The sequence below is a fragment of the Xiphophorus couchianus genome, chromosome 18 (assembly GCF_001444195.1).
Source record: "Xiphophorus couchianus chromosome 18, X_couchianus-1.0, whole genome shotgun sequence".
In the NCBI taxonomy this organism is placed as follows: Eukaryota; Metazoa; Chordata; class Actinopteri; order Cyprinodontiformes; family Poeciliidae; genus Xiphophorus; species Xiphophorus couchianus.
The window spans coordinates 513,116-534,147 of NC_040245.1; the positions used below are offsets into that span (position 1 = coordinate 513,116).

Genomic DNA, 21,032 nt, shown 5'->3' on the forward strand with positions numbered 1-21,032 from the left:
TTTTTGGTGTGCCACACAGAAAAGCCTTTGCAGTACAATATTAATACTGTTGGCTAAAGCCACATCTGTAATTAGTACCTCAATGTCCATTTATTTGCCACTTGTGTGGTAGCAGGTCATGATAAGGTCAATTACACCCATCTTGGAGTTTTATATTTGGACAATACTTGGTGGTGAGTTGGTCACTTATTTCAGTTTATTGACATGTTTGTCAGGTGTCTTCTGGCTCTCTAGTCATCGGTAGTGGCATTACAAAACCGTTTCACCCTCCAAATCTGTCCATCCTCAGTGTAGCTTGTGTTGAAGAACTTCTCCCAAACACGGCATCAGCGACCAGATTCTTCATATTACACCAGTAGCCTACTTCTACTTTGTCATGACGCTTTCCACACTTTGGATAGATGTGAAGACCTTGGATGCAGAGTGAGACAGATGACCCATCACCAGCCCTTCCAGACCCAGATTCCAGATCTTCAACCTTTGACATGTCTCCACCATTTAATCCCAGTAACCCATCACTGTTGACAGAGAAAAAACACCCTAGAAAAATCTAGTAAAAATCTTTGTAGATTTATTTATGAAGGACACTATATCTGCTTATAACAGCAGATATAGTTATAATATAACTATATCTATGTAGTCTGATATAATATAACTATATCTGCTTATAACAGTTAAAACATCCCAAAATATAATTTCATTCTCACATTTTGTTGATATTATTTATACGGTGATAACACAAAAACGTTTTCTACAAAACGAATGAACATTGTCCACATTTGTTTACATCTTCAACAAGACTAATGACACTTAGTCCTTCTGCCCACATATGAGTACAGCATGTTTAGCAGTGTGGTAAATCTCTACAATTACTAACTTCTGTAAATTTTTTCAAAACAACAAACACTGAATACTTTTATAAATATCTGAACAAAAATCAACCATAAAATATTACTAAATTTTTTACAAGAATGAAGTTTGGATCAGAAGCTGCTGTGTGAGCTTTGAGCGTGTTATCAGCCATCTTGGCTCTAACCCATAATGTGTTCTACTCTACCACTACCACTATGTGGCAGTATAATGACCTCTCATGTGGACACCAGGTCCCACCTAGAGCAAAGTTTGGCATTGTGGACAAGACAACCCAAAGTGTGATGTCCAGGCCTTTGGACCGCCGTGTTGTTAGATCACTGTAAATGTATTTTTTGTTATGTCTTATTATTTGATTGATATCATCCTGATCCTGAGCTGATTTTTGTCTTAATAGTTAATAATTGTAATACTGTTATTGAAAAATCCAATAGAAACTATTAAGAAAAAAAGAAATGTGGACTAAAATACGATAAATTATTAGTTTCCCGTAGGACAAATTTCTCTAGGAAGCAGGAAACAAAACTGCAGTACAACAAAAACAGCACATCCAGAAAGAACAATAGTCATAAATACATACAGTACAGATGTTCAGACCAAAAGTTTGGACACACAGTTGTGTCCAAACCTTTGGTCTGTACTGTATATAAAAGCAAAAAATAAAAATAAAATACAAATGTCAGATGGATTGTGGACATTAGTGTTGGAGACTTCAATGCTTCTGCTACATGTTTAGCATCGAGAAGCTACCTTAGGCTAGCTCAGTGTTTCTCATCCTTTTATGTGCCAGCGCCCCCTATCCACCACCCAGGTCCTCACCGCCCCCACCAAACAATTTGTAGGCTACTTTTCACTGAATATTATTTTATTATTAATATTACTATCACTATTGTTGGCGTTTTGATTTTTATGGTTGTTTCTGTATTTATCATCAAAAATAATTTCCCAGAAAACGAATGGGAATGGGTCCCTAGTTACATAGATCATTTTTGTTATCTCTAGTCAGTTACATAGGATTTCCGTTTCTTCAGTTATTTCTTCTGTTACCTTGACTGCAGTCACGCCGCTCCTACGAGCTGACATTTACTTCAGTTTCTGTTTTCTCCCTTCTGCAACTGCAAGGCAGGAACTGAAAAACTCAGAACAAGGGAAGAACAGAACAACAACTTCACACATCAGATACAGCTAACATAAAATAACAGACACTAAATATTTCTAACAACAATACCAGTTTAAACTTTGAACTATTTGCAAAAAGACTGAGCTCTGCAACATTAAAACATGGATAGTTTTATCAATCATAGCTCTTCTTCTCTTCAGTGTTTCTGTCAGGTTCTGGTGCTGCAGCTCTGTGCTGCCTTCAGGAGAATGGGACATCAGAGTATCATCCATAGAATTTCACTCACATGGCATTAATGTGTAAACAGGAGCTTTCAGTGGATAAACAGATGTTCCAGATCCTTTTAGTTCCATACAAATATCAGACAGAAACATTATATCTTTATATAGACAGGTCTATTGATTCATAGATTCATAGTTTTACTGGACAGAAATTACAAAGGCCAAAGCTGGTTCTTAGTAAAATCCTAATGAGTCTGATTGAAAGTGTCATGGAGTCACTGAACAGCCTCATGATATGGACCTTACCAAGCTCCGCCCACAACCGACCCACGTGACCGCAAGTCTCACAAACAAAGCCTGGCGGTGAATTGTTTCTATGTAAACATGACTGGATTAGTGCATCATTTCTACATTATTTTCACAATATATCAGCTATACAATGGAAAGAGGAACTAAGAAGTTCATGTCATCCTTGTTGGATGAGATCAAGGTGTTTGAGCCTCGCGACGCCTCCAACATTGAGAGTCACAGCAAAATGCTTTCGCTCCATGAGGAGAACGGCAGATCCACACACCCTCTACATCAGGGGAACCCAAACGTTTTGAGGCCAAGATCTACTTCTTCTCTCACCAGCCGGCTGAGATCTACCTCATGACACGAAGACAGAAAAATTGTAAATTAAACTTTATTGACTGATTTTATATGAGAATATACATCAGTTATAGCAGAAATATTAAAGTGATAGAAAACCTAATGCAGTTTCTTCCTCAGTGAGACTCTGCCACTGGGAGGAGGTTACTGGTTTCTCAGTCACAAGCTGGTTGCAAACCTGAGGCCAGCAGGTGTCAGTCAGTTATGGTAGATCTGAACTTTGACCTCAAAATGAGAAGCTACAGACTGATAGGAGGAACCAAAGAGCTCTGTAAAGGTAAAGGCAAATCTTCTGAAGTTGGGATATAATTCATTTAATTTCACATAATTACCGCGGTAGAAGCCATTTGTTTGTTAAAACTTTATGAAATATATTTGATGTTTGTTGTGAATGACGTAAACTCACAAACTAACGAGGTAATTAGTCCAACGTTTAGAAACTACAGCGGCTGTAATGAGCCACAGCAAAGGGAAACAAAGGTAAAATAACCTGAACAGGTGATCAACTCAAATCCACTCCTACCTTTTTACTCTCTCTCTCTCTCTGTAGTTTAAGCACACCTGTTACCGTGGCAACCGCCTGCGCCCCGCAAGACGAGCAAAGATTAAGTTAAAAACATAACATTCAGTCCGTTACGATATCAAGTTTCCAGGCTTGATATTTATTTCTCGATTATTAATCAGAGCTTCCCTGAACACAGCGATGGTTGACTGACTAGCTGTACTTGGTGCTAACGTGGCTAACACGAGTAACCGTTTAGTCCAAAGCCTTTTCTGCTAAAATAAAATCTTTAGTGTATGTCAGATACAGACACATTGCATATTGATCTGTTTAGCTAACGTAAGACTGTGTAGCAGACAGGCTACAAGGTGTACAAGTTGGATCAGTTCTGCCATTATGCTGTACTTAGCTAACGGGAAGCTAAGTGTGTTTGTGAGACAGCCACGTAGAATGGGCATCAGCCAATGAAACGCGGCCCCTCTGGTAAGGTCCATTAACGCTATCATGAAAAATAACATTGAAGACATAAATATATCAAATCTAATTAAAAACATAAATAAGTGATAAGCTCATTATTATTGTTATTGTCTGTAAAATATATTTCTTCTTATTGTTAACTGTGGTCCCAACAAACACATGGCACTTTATCAATATTATTTTACCTTTCATCTGAAAACAATAACTGTTTATTCTTGCCATATAGTCCTCTGTGTTAATTATTGCTCGAAACGCCTTGCCATACAAGTTTATTCCTCTGTATTTATTTTAGTTTCTTAGATTTTCTTGCATTTTGTTCTTCATTCATTTCCATTTAGTTTTCTTTGATTAGTTTTATCCTCTCTTAGTTTATTATGTCCTCTTTAGTTTCTTTCTTGTTGCTAGTTTTATTTTATCGTTTGTATTGACGCTCACCACCAGTAATCTTCACTCATCACCTGCTGCGCCACCTCATCATCATGTTTCACCTGAGTTTCCTCTCATATTGATTTTTTCTGTTCACCGCCGGATTCTCTGATCCTGATTCACATCTAGTTCGTTGCTCCGTTCTACATCCTGGTTCTCCTGTTTCAGAGTTTTGCTCAACGTGTGCTTCGTCTTTTCTTTTTTATTTACCCCCTACGGTGCAGAGCGGTCAGGAAGCGTATAGTTGGAGAAAAGCAGATTATCGTAAACCTTTTAGCTCAGGTATTTTGATGATTAAAATTCAAAAGTGCTGTGATGCTACCAGGAGCGCAGCTTCAGGGAGGGCTAGGGGGCGGCGGGCCCCGGCCCCAGCCTAGAGGGGGCCCAGATGGGAGACAGAATATGACTTCAGGGATCCAAGCCTTTACCACGTCTGATGAGAGCTGGAGAAGGGCCTCTCCTATATGATGTACGTAGGATTATAAAACATGGAGCCCCAGTAGATTATATAGTAGATTATATAGCAGGCTGCCCCAGTCATTGTTGACTCATGGCTGCTAAAAACTTTACAAGACCGACTGATTTTAGTGACATAATAAAATATTGAATAAAATATTGTGCTACATGACTGGCTTTATTTTTTTGTCATTCATATTCCTTTACTCAACCAGGTAAACCCCGTTGAGATCTAGATCTCATTTTCAAGAGGGACCTGAGCAAAAAATTTGCAATACATAGCAACCTGGTTACAAGATAGAAACAATTAATACATATGCACAAGTATAAAACAATAAAAACAATTTAAAAACAATGACACTGTTTCATAGAATCTTGTTGCCTATCTTTAAGAACTGATCGAAATAAGTCCAGTGAAATCATTTACATTTAACTTTATTACACACAAAATTACAAGTGGATGATCCATATTGGTCCACGAGCTTCTGCGACACGCTGCGCATGCGCCGCGAGAATCTGTGTTCCCGCTTCAACGTGCTGCTGCGTGCGCTGTTAAACAGTCAACAGTAAACCTAGCTTTTAGCTTCAGCAGTTGCTAGCTGCTCCAGGCTCTGAGTAGAAATTGATAAAGTGTTAAAATGATCCGAACCCATCCGCGGTTCTGAACTGATTTGAATTTGTGTTGTTTCATCATTAGTGACCAGCAGCCTGATGTTTCTGTTGTTCTCTTGGTTTGTTGAACTTCATGTCAGATGGATTTCAGAATGACATAGTCGCTCTCTGTGGTGGTGAGACTTGTAAGATCCACTGTTGCGGGCTTGTCTATGTTGTAAAGTTAAATTATTATGAGCTTTATTATTTGGGTATAAAGGGCCGGTCATTAGTTCCAACCCCGGTCCGACGCTGACTTGTTCCGCTAGTGGTGCTACCGTTTCATACCAAAACAATTACAGCGCACGCCGATGTTAACTGTATAAAATGAACGCTGTCTATCATGGAATCATTTCTTTATTTAAATGGGTTAATTTTTCTGAGGGATGCACAGTGATTTTAGTCATCACATGTTTATAAGAGCGATATTCCATTGTCCTTCCATGGAAGAGTACATCATCCAGACGGACAATAAAACACTTTTTAATATAAGTTTGACATGATCACAGCACTGCCAAAACATATGTACTAAAATCCATCCATCCATTTTTTTCCCTTTATCCGGGGTCGGGTCGCGGAGTAGCAGCTTCAGAAGGGAGGCCCAGTCTTCCCTCCCCAGCCACTTCTTCCAGCTCCTCCAGGGGAATCCCGAGGCGTTCCAAGGCCAGCCGAGAGACATCGTCCCTCCAGCGTGTCCTGGGTCTTCACTCCTCCTGGTGGGACATGAACTCCTCACCAGGGAGGCGTCCAGGAGGCATCCTGATCAGATGCTCCTCAACTGGCTCCTCTCGATGTGAAGGAGCAGCGGCTCTACTCTGAGTCCCTCCCGGATGACTGAGCTTCTCACCCTATCTCTACGGGAGAGCCCAGACACCCTGCGGAGAAAACCCATTTCGGCAGCTTGTATCCGCAATCTCGTTCTTTCGGTCATGACCCAAAGCTCATGGCCATAGATGTGGGTGGGAACGTAGATCGACCGGTAAATCGAGAACTTCGCTTTTTGGCTCAGCTCTCTCTTCACCACGATGGACCGGTACAGCGCCCGCTTAACGCCAGACGCTGCTCCAATCCGCCTGTCGATCTCCCGCTCCCTTCTTCCCCCATTTGTGAACAAGATCCCGAGATACTTGAACTCCTCCACTTGGGGCAGGACCGACCCCGACCCGGAGAAGGCACTCTACCCTTTTCCGGCTCCTTTTCCGGCTCAAGACCATGGCCTCGGATTTGGAGGCACTGATCCCCATCCCGGCCGCTTCACACTCGGCTGCGAACCGCTCCAGCGAGAGCTGCAGATCACGGCCTGATGAAGCCAGTAGGACCACATCGTCTGCAAAAAGCAGAGATGAGATCCTAAGGCCACCACATCGGATCCCCTCAACACCTTGGCTGCGTCTAGAGATTCTGTCCATGAAAGTAATGAACAGAATCGGTGACAAAGGGCAGCCCTGCCGGAGTCCAACTCTCACCGGAAACGAGCCCGACTTACTGCCGGCAATGCGGACCAGACTCTGACACCGGTCATACAGGGACCTGACAGCCCGTATCAAAGGGCCCGGTACCCCATACTCCCGGAGAACCCCCCACAGGGCTCCCCGAGGGACACGGTTGAACGCCTTCTCCAAGTCCACAAAACACATGTAGACTGGTTAGGCGAACTCCCAGAACCCTCCAGGACCCTGCTGAGGGTGTAGAGCTGGTCCAGTGTTCCATGACCAGAACCAGAACCACACTGCTCTTCCTGAATCCGAGGTTCAACTATCCGACGGACCCTCCTCTCCAGGACCCCTGAATAGACCTTGCCAGGGAGGCTTAAGAGTGTGACCCCTCTATAATTGGAGCACACCCTCCGGTCCCCCTTTTTGAACAGGGGGACCACCACCCCGGTCTGCCAATCCAGGGGAACTGCCCCCAATGTCCATGCGATATTGCAGAGTCATGTCAGCCAACACAACCCTACAACATCCAGAGCCTTAAGGAACTCCGGGCGGATCTCATCCACCCCCGGGGCCCTGCCACCGAGGAGCTTTTTAACCACCTCGGCGACCTCGTCCCCAGAGATTGGAGAGCCCAACCCAGAGACCCCAGGCTCAGCTTCCTCAATGGAAGGCATGTTGGTGGGATTGAGGAGGTCTTCAAAGTATGCTGCCCAACGACCCACAACGTTCCTAGTAGAGGTCAGCAGCACACCATCCCCACTATAAACAGTGTTGGTGCTGCACTGCTTCCCCCTCCTGAGACGCCGGATGGTGGACCAGAATCGCCTTGAAGCCGTGCGGAAGTCTTTCTCCATGGCCTCTCCAAACTCCTTCCACACCCGAGTTTTTGCCTCAGCAACCACCCGAGCCGCATGCCGCTTCGCCCGCCGGTACCCAGAGAAGCAGCTCCATTGGCCGTTGCTGTTCTTAGCAGATGTTGCTTGTGTATAAGATATATATATATGTGTGTGTGTGTATATATATATTGTTCCAAATTATTATGCAGGTGATATTTTCTCAGATTTCCTAAATGGTCAATACAAATGATGGTTAGTATAATTTTCAAATCATGAACTATTACAGTATAAATGAAATTTTACTGAACAAAGATCCCCATGAGAACAGGATTTCTTTCAAAAATAAAAAACTCAAAATGCAAAATGATATAAATTATTATGCCCATCAGATTTTCTAAACATTTTATGGATTATAAAGAACTGCAAACGGTCATTCTGTGAATGTGCAGCATTAAGTGTTCACATGTACTAAAATCAAAAGCTATTTCAATCAGAACCATCTTAACAGATCCAGTTCCATGTTAACTTTGGACCTTCTCTGATATCACAGCACAATTCTGGATCCATTGAACTTGTGAGTTTGTGGAAAGTTTCTGCTGAATTTCTCTGCAGGATGTCAGAAAACCTTCCCAGAGCTGCTGGTTGATATGAACTGGATTCAGATCTTCTGCTTGAGGAAACTCCAAAGGTTCTCAGTAGGGTAGAGGTCAGAGGTCATGGTGACCACACCATGAGTTTCTGCCCTTTATGCCCATAGCAGCCAATGACACAGTGGTTTTCCTGGCAGCATCAGATGGTGGATTGTCATGATGAAGATGATTTTGCTACTGAAGGTTCGGCTCTTCTTTAAGAACCATGACAGAAAATGATCAGTCAGAAAGTCCAGATACTTTGCTGAGGTCATTTTCACACCTTGAGGGTCTCTGAAGGGGCCGACCAGCTCTCTCTCGCTCTCTCTCTCTCTTTCTCTCTCTCTCTCTCTCTCTCCATGATTGAGCCCACAGCATGACTCCACCACCTCTTTGCTGATGTCACAGCCCTATTGGGACGTGGTGGCCATCCACCACCGATCCACTACTGCGTCCATCTGGACCATCCAGGGTTGCCCAGCAGTCATCAGTGAACAAGTCTGTTTGAAAATTAATCTTCATGTCCGGCTGGGCCCACTGGGACCGGTTCTGCTTGTGAGCTCTGGTTAGGGGCCCAATAGTAGGTTCATGAACTGCAAGCCTCTGGAGGATCCTCCACTTTGAGTTTCCAGAGGCTCCAGCAGCTTCAAATAACTGTTTGCTGCTTTAAGGACATTTTAACAGCTGCTCTCTTAATCCCATGAATGTGTCCAACAGAAACTTTCCTCATTCTGCCTTCATCTGTAAAACCATCTTTGTTCTGAATCAGCCATGAATCTCTTCACAGGACCATAACGCTTCAGTTTTTGTTAAATATCTGAAGTTTTCATATCTTGTCATACGGCACTACACTATCTGATGGTTTCCCTCAGCAGAGATTCTTTCTCTTTCCCATATTGCTTGAAACCTGTGGCCTGTTTAATAATGTGGAACATCCTTCTGAAGTAGATTTCCTTTAATTGAGCTCAGCAGACAAACTAATCAACCAGCTCTCTGAAATTAATTATAGTGATTCAAAGAGCCCTGACACACAATACCATCTATAAATTTAATAGCACAACAAAAAATTTAATCTTTATGACACTTAAATCCAATTTGCATAATAATTTGGAACAGTGTAATCCAGCTGACCGTCGACTGGAGCGACGACATTTCACCACTGGGTTTGTTGCACATCGTATCACAGATCCAGGCTGGAAGTCACTGAGATCCTGAGAACGAAACATGTTTGTAAAAACAGTCTGCATGTCTAGTGCTTCATTTTCTACACCTGTGGTCATGGAAGGACGTGAACACCTGATTCCCAGCATCTGGATCAGGGAGCAAATACTTTAGTAATTTAGAGTATACGATGAAAGACTGGCAGATTCAAAACATGAGAGAAATAATACTGCACAGTTGATTAAAAACATTAAAAACAGTGTACTAAACTTATAATGCAGTTATTCGTTTATATTATGATCACCTTCTTTTCTAGAAAAGTGAAATCAGTTCAATTAGATGAAACCCATTGAAATCCCTCAGCTGGGTTTGTGGTTCTGGCTCAGTTGGAGTTGAAGGAGTCGTGCTGGAAATGGGACGAGTTGTTCTGGAGCCAACAAGGAGACATTCTGGTTTGTTGGGTCTCATCAACAGAAGTAAAATCAGTTGAGTGGAAGAATAACCCGAGGAAGATGATGTGTAGCAAAAGACCTGAGGGACTCCACTGGTAATGACAGAGAAATAATCAGAGGTCAGAGGTCAGTGAAGTGTTGGTAGCGGGTCGGTTGGCCCAGTTCTTCAGGTTCTGGAGGAATCATCAGTGGACGGTTCTTCAGTTGAACATCCAGCAAACGGTTCAGAACATCAGAACCTCACTCAGGCTCAACTGCATCCATACCAACAGAGGCAGTGTTCATTATCTTTAATGCACATGAATGAATGAATGAATGAATGTTTTGGTCCAAAACATTTAAATATCACCTGAATAGCTGGAATCTCCCAGGGATTATTGGTTATCTGCTCTGTGCAGTTTAATCCAGTTTAACTTCAACATGAAGCGTTTTGTCCTGAAAAAAGCCTTTGCCCAGTATGACCCAGTCTGGCCCAGTTCAGCCCTGCTGTGTGGTCAGGGTGTGAACAGAGCCCTGACCTGCTGACCTGGTCTTCATAAGTGAAAGTGACACATTTTACCTGATTGTCCTACAAACTGATTCAATGTGGATAGAAAACGTTGACACCGCCCCTTTAAATGAACTGTGACCGCTGCGTCTGCCCAGTCGGCCATCTTTGTTCACTCTGAGGTCACGTTTGATCTCCAGTGGTCTGAATCTGATTTTGTGAGTTGAATCAGTGTGTGTGGCTCCACATACACTGTACAATATAACCTGTTACATCTACCATGTTTTATCCTGGTGTGTTTTTTCTCTGAGGTTCTGAAAATTGGCCAACAGTTTTAAAATCTTTCTGTTAGTCTGAGGCTGAAGAGAGAGCTTGTTTTTAAAAATCCTTTCCGTTCCACCAGAGCTGCCCTGTTGCCCTGTTGACAGTCGAGAACCAAAACTTGATGTTGTCCGTTGTTGTGAAAAGGAAGTGGGATCACACAGATTCACATGTTTTGATATGATGGCTGATCTTGACCAGCAGCAGGAGGTCAGAGGAATCTGTGTGTTTCTGTGGGGCCTCTTTAATCTCAGCAGGTATTTATCTGACAGAGTTCACGTCTTCCAGGTGTAAACGGAGCAAAATTTTTGAATTTCCCTGCATTCCCAGATACAATGAAACAAAGTCCCTATTCTTCTAAACATTTTGTGCATATATCTGGTATATTAGGATTGTACCGATTTAAATTGACTGGTGTAATATAGATTCTCATTAACCATTTATATTGCAGTAACATTAAGCGAGAGTTAACAGTTTGTTTCTGAGCCTTTGTACAGACAGACTGCCAATCCTCCAGTGACAGGTTTACTCCCAGGTCTAATTTCCAGGCTTCTAGTTTCAGTGCCGAGTCCTCTGGGGAATTTAAAACCATAAAGTTGTAGAATTTTGAAATCGCACCTTTACTTGTGTTATCTTTGCAAACCATTTCTTCTAGCTGGGACTTTGGTGGCTTGGTTAAATCTTTGTTTTTTGTCCTAATGTAGCTTCTAAGCTGAAGGTATTTAAAGAAGTATTTTCTATTTATATTAAATTTTTGCCTGAATTCTTCAAAAGACATCATGTAAGCTGAATTTGTTTGATACAAATCATGAATTTTATCTATTCCCTTTGCGGCCCATTGTCTAAATACAGAGTCTGCTCTTCCAGGACTAAAATCTTGGTTTCCCCATATAGGAGTAAACTGTGATAATGTAACTGGTTCTTTTGTGAATTTCTTTACTTCATACCATATTTTGATCATGTTTTTAACAATAGGATTAACTGTTTTTCCCAACAGTCTTGGGACTGAATCAGAAAAAATTTATACAGGAAAAGGTGGACTTACAGATTATTCAGATTCCATTTCTGTCCATTGCGGAGCATCTCTGGCATTAAAGTAATATTTAATAGTCCTAAGTTGGGCTGCCCAGTAACACCACTTCATATTGGGACACCCTAGTCCTCCCTCCTTGTGAGGTAAATGTAAGAGCGACATTCTAACTCTGGGCCGTTTATTTTGCCATAAAAACCCAACAATTAACTTCCTAAAATTATTGAACCAGTTTGCAGGAGGCAGCAGGGGGACATTCTGAAAAATATACAATACTTTTGGAAGTATATTCATTTTGTATGTGTTAATCCTGCCAATCAGTGATAAGGGAAGGGGCATCCATCTATTGATATGTTCAGTGATTTCTTTTGTTAAACATTCATAGTTCTTCTTTACAATCATGTCTAGATTTGAAAATATTTGAATTCCTAAATAAGTGAAATCTCTAACAACCTTAAATTCTGAACTTATTTCTGGGGACATTTCTTTTTCGTCCAATAGTAGTAATGAAGATTTAGCTTTATTTATATTATACCCTGAAATATGACCATATTCCTCTATTAAATGAAGCAAACTTGGAATAGATTCTTTTAAGTCTGAAATGAACAGGATTATGTCATCTGCATATAATGAAAGTTTGTGCTCTACTTGTCTAATTGTAATGCCTGCTATAGATTTATGGGACCTTACAGCTATAGCAAGAGGCTCCAATGCTAAAGTAAATAACAAAGGGGACAAACGACATCCTCGTTTGATAACAATTGGTTTAGACACATTTTTATTTGTTAATATTTCTTCAGTAGGATTTAAATATAATAAGTGTATCCATTTTTAAAATTGTTTCCATAACCAAAACGATTTAAAATGTTGAAAAGATAGGCCCATTCGACTCGGTCGAATGCCTTCTCGGCATCTAGAGAAAGAAGTGCAGTTCCTGATTTAACACCCAAGCCATGAATAATGTTTAGAAGCCTCCTCACATTGTGTAGACCTTGCCGACCCAAAACAAAGTCATTTTGATCCCTGTGTATCACTGAAGGAAGTGAATCTTGTAAGCGTATTGCTAATAATTTACAGAGTATTTTTAGGTCAGCATTAAGCAAACTTACTGGCCTCATGTTTTCACATTTATTGCTGGGTTTCCCTGGTTTGGGTAGCACAAAGATTAAAGCACTTGTCATAGATTTTGGCAGGCCACCATTACAATATGTCTCCTGAAACATCTCTAAGATAGGACTTAGTAATTGTTTTTTAAATTTTTTATAAAAGTCTATAGGGAACCCATCAGGCCCAGCTTTCTTCCCTGCCTTCATGCAGTCAATAGCCTTACCCAGCTCTTCTTCTGTCATTTCAGCTTCCAATTGTTCTCTATAACCTTCATCTATCGAGGGAATAATTAACTTATTTAGAAATGAGTCGTGTTCCTGTAAATCGGAGGTGTCTTGAGAATCATACAGCCTTTCATAGTATTTTCTAAATTCTTCATTTGTCTTGATTGGGTCTACTAAAGTTTCCCCTTTACTATTAATAAGAGAGGTTATGTTTTTTTGCACTTCCAGTTGTTTTATTTGCCATGCCAAGAGTTTCCCCTGTTTTTCTCCTTGTTCATAGAATGATTGATTTAATCTTAATAAACTGGAGGCCGCTCTGTCTGCAGATTCTTTTTCATATTGCGCCTTTAATAACAGCAATTCCTTCTGTTTCTGTGTTGCCATTTCTAAAAGCTTGTAGTTCTAATAATTTAATCTTAGATTCTAATTGTTGTCTGCTCTTGCGTTGTTCTTTAGATTTTGATGCGGTGTAACTGATTATATAACCCCTCAAACATGCATTAAAAGCCTCCCATTTTATACAGGCTGAAGTTTGTGTGGTATTGAAACTGAAATATTCGTCTATCTTTCCTCCAACATAATTAAGAAATGTCTCATCTTTCAGCCATTTCTGGTGTAAGCACCATCGAGGAGGGTCTCTCAACATGTTGTTATTAGAATATAATAAATTACAGGGAGCGTGATCTGATATTAATATGCTATCATAGCAACAATCAGTAATATTTGAGAGTAATTCTTTTGAAATCAAAAAATAGTCTATGCGCGAGTATGTTCTAAATGCTTTTGAATGGCATGAGTAGATTGTTTCAGTGGGTTTTAAATGTCTCCAGATATCTACTAAATTTAATTCTTTCATAAAATTACATATTGTTTCCCTACTTCTGGTGTGCGTTTGGTCAGCTCCTGAAGCCCTGTCCAGAGCGGGGTCCAGAACACAGTTCCAGTCGCCCCTATAATGTATTTTCCTGTCAGCGATGAAAGGGCAAGAAAGATGTTGGTATAGAAAACATCATCATCAGGGTTGGGACCATACACATTTACTAAGTTCAGAGTTTCTTGTAAAATGGACCCCTGAATAATCAGATATCTCCCCAATTTATCTTTAATAACATTGGTCACCTGAAAAGGAACAGATTATGAATTAGGATCATTACTCCCCTGGCTCTTGATGTAAATGGAGCTACATATACATCCCCCTGCCACCTCCTACATAATTTTATATTTTCTTCCTCCAAGAGATGGGTCTCTTGTAAAAATTTTATTTTAGAGTTTAAATCTTTCAGTTTGTTCATGACTTGTTTGATTTTTTTTGTTTTATGTAAGCCTCTACAGTTCCAGGATGTGCATTTAATTTCCGTCCTCTGTGTCATGTCAACTTAAAAGACATTGATGCAATAACTCCACTAATATGTCCAAGAGGGCCAACAAAAACAACTGAACAGTTAACATACATCCCTGAACTACCTGAACAAATAAAACCCCATTCCCAACCAAGTAGTCAGGTCCTCCCAGTATGTTGCTTCCAGCCACTGACATGTGTAGATCCTTATGATCTATTCTCTCAGTTCTTAATCTCTACCAACAAATAAAAAATAAATATATGTACTGTACTCGACCTTCTCCTGCGTTTCCAACAGTCTAGTTATCCCTATGCATTTGAGGTGATTTCTAGTGTGTATAATAGAGGTAGAACATCACAACAGAACAATGAAACTAGAAGTATAAGGTATATATATATAAAAAAAGTATAATAAACAGTGCAGCTTCACGTTATACCATGTTAACATAATGATGATCTAACAAAAAGATATATTTATTATTAGAGACGCACCAACGCTACACTACATCAGTACTGCATCTATTCAGATAAGATAAGATTTATTTTATTTATTCAGTCACTCCGTTGCACTTTTCTGTCCCTTCTGAATCCGATCGATGAACGTTTGGACCTCTGCTGGTGTGTTGAACCTGAAGGTTTCCCCTTGGTACGTTAGCACCAGTTTAGCCGGAGGGATGATGCCGTGTCTCAGCCCGAGCATCGTGCTGCTTGCGCTGCTTGTGTATCTAGCGACGTCGTTGTAGAATCTCACCCGCTGGTTCTTGTACAGGATATCCGTTTTGCTTTACTTGCTTTGAATATCAGATCCTTTTGTTTACAGTTAAGGAATCACATAATCACGGTTTTTGGGGGTGCTTCTGCATTTCTTTTCGGGCCAACGCCCGTGAGCTCTTTCGAGAATCAGCGGATTTCTCAGGGCAGGCAACTCCAACACTTCTGGTAACCAGCTTTCCAAAACTCCGCAGGCATCAGAGCCCTCTGCGCCTTCGGGGAGATTCACCAATCTAAGGTTGTTGAGGCGGGACCTCATTTCCATGTCAACTATTTTTTCCTCCATTAGCTTCTTCGTTTCCTCCAAGCTTTTAACTTTGTTAATTAGCGACATTTGCTCGTCTTCCATCGTGGACAAATGTTCCTCTACATGCGTCAAACGCTTCGCACACTCACCCACTTCTTTCCTCACTGCTTCTATTGCTGTCATAACATCGTCAAATCTTCCAGAAAAATCAGACTTTAAGCTCGTTATTGCTCCAAGTATATCTGCTATGTTGCCGAGTGAGCTATTCATTTTGCCGCTGTTAGCTGCTAGTTCTTCTTCAACTGCCTTGCTGCTGCTCGGCTCCTTGCTAACTTTTTTGCTAGCTTCGTTTGTGCTAAGCTCCACGTTTTGTGGTCCGTAGTCCATCAACTTGGATTGCATAGTTATTTTTGACTTATCTTTGCTCGTTCTTCCAGGGCCTAGCATAGTTTCACCCAAATCAAACTCAATTACCGTTGTTGTAGTGTTCAGTAATTTTTAAAGGGGAATTTGCAGGATTTTTGTAAGGAGCAGTGTCGAACGCGACCTTCTACCTTGCGGTCATACCCGGATGTCCTCAAGGCTTGGCAGCTTTACTGCGGCCCGGGGGACGGGTGGGGAGGAGGTCACATGACACAATTTAAAAACTTTTGCCCCAATTTTCCCCTAATGACAATCTTAGAACGTTCCGAGTTCTAAGATTGTTGCTTGTGATAATCGTACGATTATCCTGCCTGCGCTACATGGAACGTGGCACCGCTCCCATCTAAAATCGGGAAATTCAACATTGTTTTGGCCCGATTATGGGATTGTGGGGTTTTTACTGACTGGGAGCGAAACGCAGCCTGTTGAATGGGACAGGTAGCCAATCAGAAAGCGCGGTGACGTAAGAACGGAGAGGAATCCAAACAGCTGACATGGCAACTGAGAGTCCAGTATAGTGCATAGAGCGTCTGCTCCCTCCTTTTTTATCAAACGTTTTTTCTTTTTGTTTCGTCTTTTATTGCTTAAAATGAGCCACAAACTATCACTGCTGCTTCTACATCCTCATCCTGTTTGATTATTCTAAATTCATGTTTGGTCTGTTGGGGTTTTACTGGATTTTCTTCTGGAATCGGTTCTGTGGTGTGTTGCTGCTGGACTCACGAACCGACCGAACCTGTTGGACTTTTATCGGCTCTGTGGTCACAGAGGTTTGGAAAATCGGCCCACAATCCTTAAATGGTGTGAACCAGACCTAAAACTCACAAGCTCCTCTCCTCTCGTCTCTCCACTGCCCTAACGCTCTCTGACTCTGGTCGCTATGGTAACATTTACATATCCCTTCAAAATAAGATACAGATGCGCCACAAAAACGAACATTTTACTTTGGTGAAAACTTTAACTCAGGATAACGACTAATGGAGCCCTGAGCTTGTTTCTCTGCAACCAGACGGTCCATCTGGGAGAGATGAGAGACAATGAGACCGGAAGTGTTGCTGATGCTCCGGGTTCTTGGTCTCTAGTGGAGAAGCAGCTTGAAGCTTCATTGCCTCATTAACATCCGGTCACCATATCATGCAGAGCTTGGACTGTGGGAATCACCTGCCGGGATAAATCCCTCCTCCTGGCTCTTCTCTGGGCCTTTTCCCTTCACAAAGAAACTTTCCAAACAATCTGATCCGTTTCTGACTCATTTTGCTGCTTGTGGCTCCATGTTGGCGGCAAGACGGAACCGAGAGAGTCCGGTTAAAGGATTTTCAAAATAAAAGATCCTCCAGACTCACATAATACATAAAACGAAAATTTATTTCTTGCGCGGCCCGGTACCAATTGGTCCATGGACCGGTACCGGTCGCGGCCCGCGGGTTGGGGACCACTGGTTTAGAGATTCTGTTTCAAACTGAGTTTATGCACCTCTGGAAAAAATTAAGTTTCTCTGATTTTACTCTTTATATGTTTGAGTAAAATGAACATTGTTCTTTTATTATATGAATTACTGACAACTTGTCTTAAGAGACAGTAAAAATATTTCCTCAAGCTTAGGTTTTCATTCAAATGACTGAATAAACCAACATCTTCTCACACTATCCTGCATTTGTGAATGCACGGTTTCCCTCAGTGTATTATAAGCCTGGAGGCCCACCATGCTTTACTACCCCCCCCCCCCCCCCTGGCCAGGCTAAGCTTTGCTTATTTATGTTTTTCGGAAAAATAATAATAAAAAAAATCCTTCTTTTTTTTTTTAAAGCCGGATTGCAAGCATCTCTGTTGCTCTGAGCGTTTCACTAGCAGAGCAGATTTATTCCTAAAAGATAAGCTTATAATAGATAGGTTTATAGTTTAATCATTTAAAGCCGGACCAATAACCCCTCCGCCCGGTGCCTCATGCGCTGCAGCTACTTGATTAACTTTACTTCAGTGCGGATCGCGCTCCTCCTTTCACTCAAACTGACCTGAATGGATATTTACATCAATCCTCTGTGAGGAATCAGGTTTTTTTCCAGAGTTTTTGATCAAGGTAGGAGTTTAAACCCACCGTGTTAGCTCTGGTTGCGCAGCTCTATGTGAACCGCAGGAATAAACTGTAGTCGCTTTCAGAGGAGCGTCGTTTCCATCTCATCTCGCTGCCCAGCGTGTGGCGCTGTCTGCGCTGTAAAGTTCATGTCTGTGTTCCGGTTGGTCAGAGCGTTAGCGGTTAACGAACCAGCGCTAACCTCATCATGCAGGTTCAGCCTGTGAGGAGCTTCACGCTGGTTGTATATTATTTTATTATTATTTTTATATAATTTTTCTGGTTACACGAAGCACCAACCCATAACAAATGTTTTGTCCACTTAGTCAGAGTTAATGAGGGCGGAGATCTGAGAAACTGAAGCAACCAAAACAGTTTCTGTGGCTCTTATTAAAACTCAACAGACAGAAATGTTAGAGCTGCTAAAGCCACATTAGCAGCATTGAATTAAATCTCAGTTTGTTGCTCATCTCTGCTCAGTGCAGCAGATTGAACTCATCCTGCAGGGCCGGTCCAAGGCTGCATGAGGCCTGGGGCAGAATCTGACCTAGGGGCCCCTCTTGCTGCTAAAACCATCAGCACCTCTAACAGCTTCTGGGTTGGATTTAATCTGGGAGAGAGAGAGTAGATTAACTGGCCAACCTGAAAACAATCAGTTATAATTACAGTTTATTCATTTGTATTTGTGAACAAACAGATCAAACTCACAGCATCAGATTGTTGCTATGGTAACAAGACAATCTAACTATGAAGATTGTTTGATCTTTTACAAAGTAAACTTGCCAGCTCCTTAAAATCTTACATTTAAATGTTAAACCATTTAAAATCTTTTAATTTATGCTGAAACCATTAAATCAAATTCAGCAGCTTTGATCATCTCAATAAATAAATGTTACATTTATGTATCTGTGTTAAAATATTAGCATTTATGGCCCCTGAAGCCCTGGGGGCCCGATGGAGCCGCTGACTTCATTTGGATTAAACAGAAGTGAAAATAATTAATAATCATTTTAATTTTGATTTGTTGTTTTTAAGACTAATTGTGGTTTAAATATCGTTTCACTGTCAATGTTTTCCTGTAACATATAATCAGTAATATTTTTACATTTCCTGTCAACTTAACATCTTTTAATATAAAAACATGGCGGACGCCTCGGCGCCCCGACCGCCGGGCTCAGCAGGTTTACTGGTGGATTTATAAACTGCTCCAACGAACATCTTCTCCTGGGTTTTAGCCGTCCTGGAGGCTAAACATCCCTAAAGGTCAGATCCTAGAATCGCCCTGCCTCTAACTGAACCGTTGTACGGTTTGCCGCTGTTCCACTGGACACAAACTAAATAAGCTCCTTCATCAATGTCCGGTCTCCAGATTTGGCCCAACCAGTCGGTCTCAGTTTTACGTGAATCTCTGCAGTGTCTTCAGGAGACAAACTTAATGCTAATGCTAATGAGACGACCACGTCCCTCATTTTGACTCATACAACAAAACATTCAGATTCAAAATGTTTCAGACTTGAATAATTTAGCAAAATGTGTGCAAATTCACCATCTGTTCAAAATATTTTTAATTTTCCTTTGATGCTCATTTATTGTTTTAAGTTTGTTTTACTAAAATCTGTATAAAAATGATAACTACGGTTCTGGCAGGACCTGAGCTGTCACTGATGGACTCCAAGCTGCGTAGTGTTGGACCCGCCTAACGTGTTGAGACTAGCCAGTCATTTAGCTCTTCGCCAGGGGAAAATATAAGTTTTCCCGCGTCGGGAGCTGCAGACAGGCAGCGGACCTGCTGACTCTAAAGCTCAGAGCTGAGCTGCTCTGAACATCGCAGCAGCTAAAGTAAGTAAAATCACACCAGCTGCAGTGTGAACAAAGTCAATAGTTAAGATTCCACTGCAAATGTAGGAAACATGTTAGAACAAGTTTATCATTCATTATTAGCTGGTACCATTTAGACACGTTTCATGTTATTGTTTACATCCAGAAATTTTGCAAAGGCAAAAAGACCATTCTTCTCCTTGCCGTCCGGAGCCGGTAGAACGGTTCTGGTAGAACGGTTCCGGTAGAACGGTTCCGGTAACTAAATGAAACCTTCTAATTTAGAGCAGTGCGCCGCAGCAAAGGGAAAATAACTCAGAAAAACCGTCAAAGAACAACTCAAACCACTCGTATCCCCTCCTCCCTCACTTTCCCTGTCGGCTAGCTACACGCAGACTCGTTGCCATGGCAACAAACCAACAGATATATGCATGAGGGTCCATCACCATAAAACCCGCAAACGTTTCCCACACAAAGGGCAACACATTCAGTCCTCAACAGTTTCCTGTTTCCAGGCTGGATGTTTTTTAGATTGTTAGATGATCTGAACTCAGCGCTGGTTAATCGGCTCATTTAAACTGCTGCTCTAATGGACCTTACACAGGGGCCGCTTTTCATTGGCTGATGCCCATTCTACCTGGTCACGTGCGTGGCCACAAACACACTTAGCTTCCCGTTAGCTAAGTACAGCATAATGGCAGAACTGATACACCTTCTACACCTTGAAGCCTGTCTGCTACACAGTCTGACGTTAGCTAAACAGATCAATATGCAATGTGTCTGTATCTGACATACACTAAAGATTTTATTTGAGCAGAAAAGGCTTTGGACTCAACTGTTGCTCATGTTAGCCACGTTAGCACCAAGTACAGTGTATCAGGTCTAGGCACACTCAAACATTTCAACAAACCACAGGAATCACCCACTGGTTTCAAAAGTAACCTACAAAACGATGAATGCCCAACTTACCCAGCCTGGCAAGAACAACAGGCATCAGTGATCTTGTCCACAGCTATATTGATGTAGAGGGTGTGTGGATCTGCCGTTTTCCTCATGGAGCAAAAGCATTTTGCTGTGACTCTCAATGTTGGAGGCGTCGCGAGGCTCAAACACCTTGATCTCATCCAACAAGGATGACATGAACTTGTTAGTTCATCTGTATTGTAGCAGCTGATATATTGTGAAGATCCTGTAGAAATGATGCACTAATGGAGTCAGAAATACACTGGAGAGAATCAGTCCGAGTGGAAGACGCCATGTTTACATAGAAACAACGCGCCGCCAGGCTTAGTTTGGGAGACTTGAG

The 21,032-nt window shown here is 41.6% G+C and overlaps 1 protein-coding gene and 1 long non-coding RNA gene across 3 annotated transcripts in view; one reads left to right on the plus strand and one right to left on the minus strand.

Moving 5' to 3' along the window:
* The window catches only part of dlc (deltaC), a 323,636-nt gene that overhangs the window by 246,915 nt on the left and 55,689 nt on the right, over positions 1 to 21,032 (plus strand). The gene's annotated exons all lie outside the window — the stretch shown is intronic.
* LOC114133216 (uncharacterized) lies at positions 8,316 to 17,483 on the minus strand. The gene is made up of 3 exons (XR_003593124.1): positions 17,415 to 17,483; positions 15,439 to 15,447; positions 8,316 to 8,326 (listed from the first exon to the last, which is right to left on the minus strand). It is a non-coding gene; the product is annotated as an uncharacterized LOC114133216 (long non-coding RNA).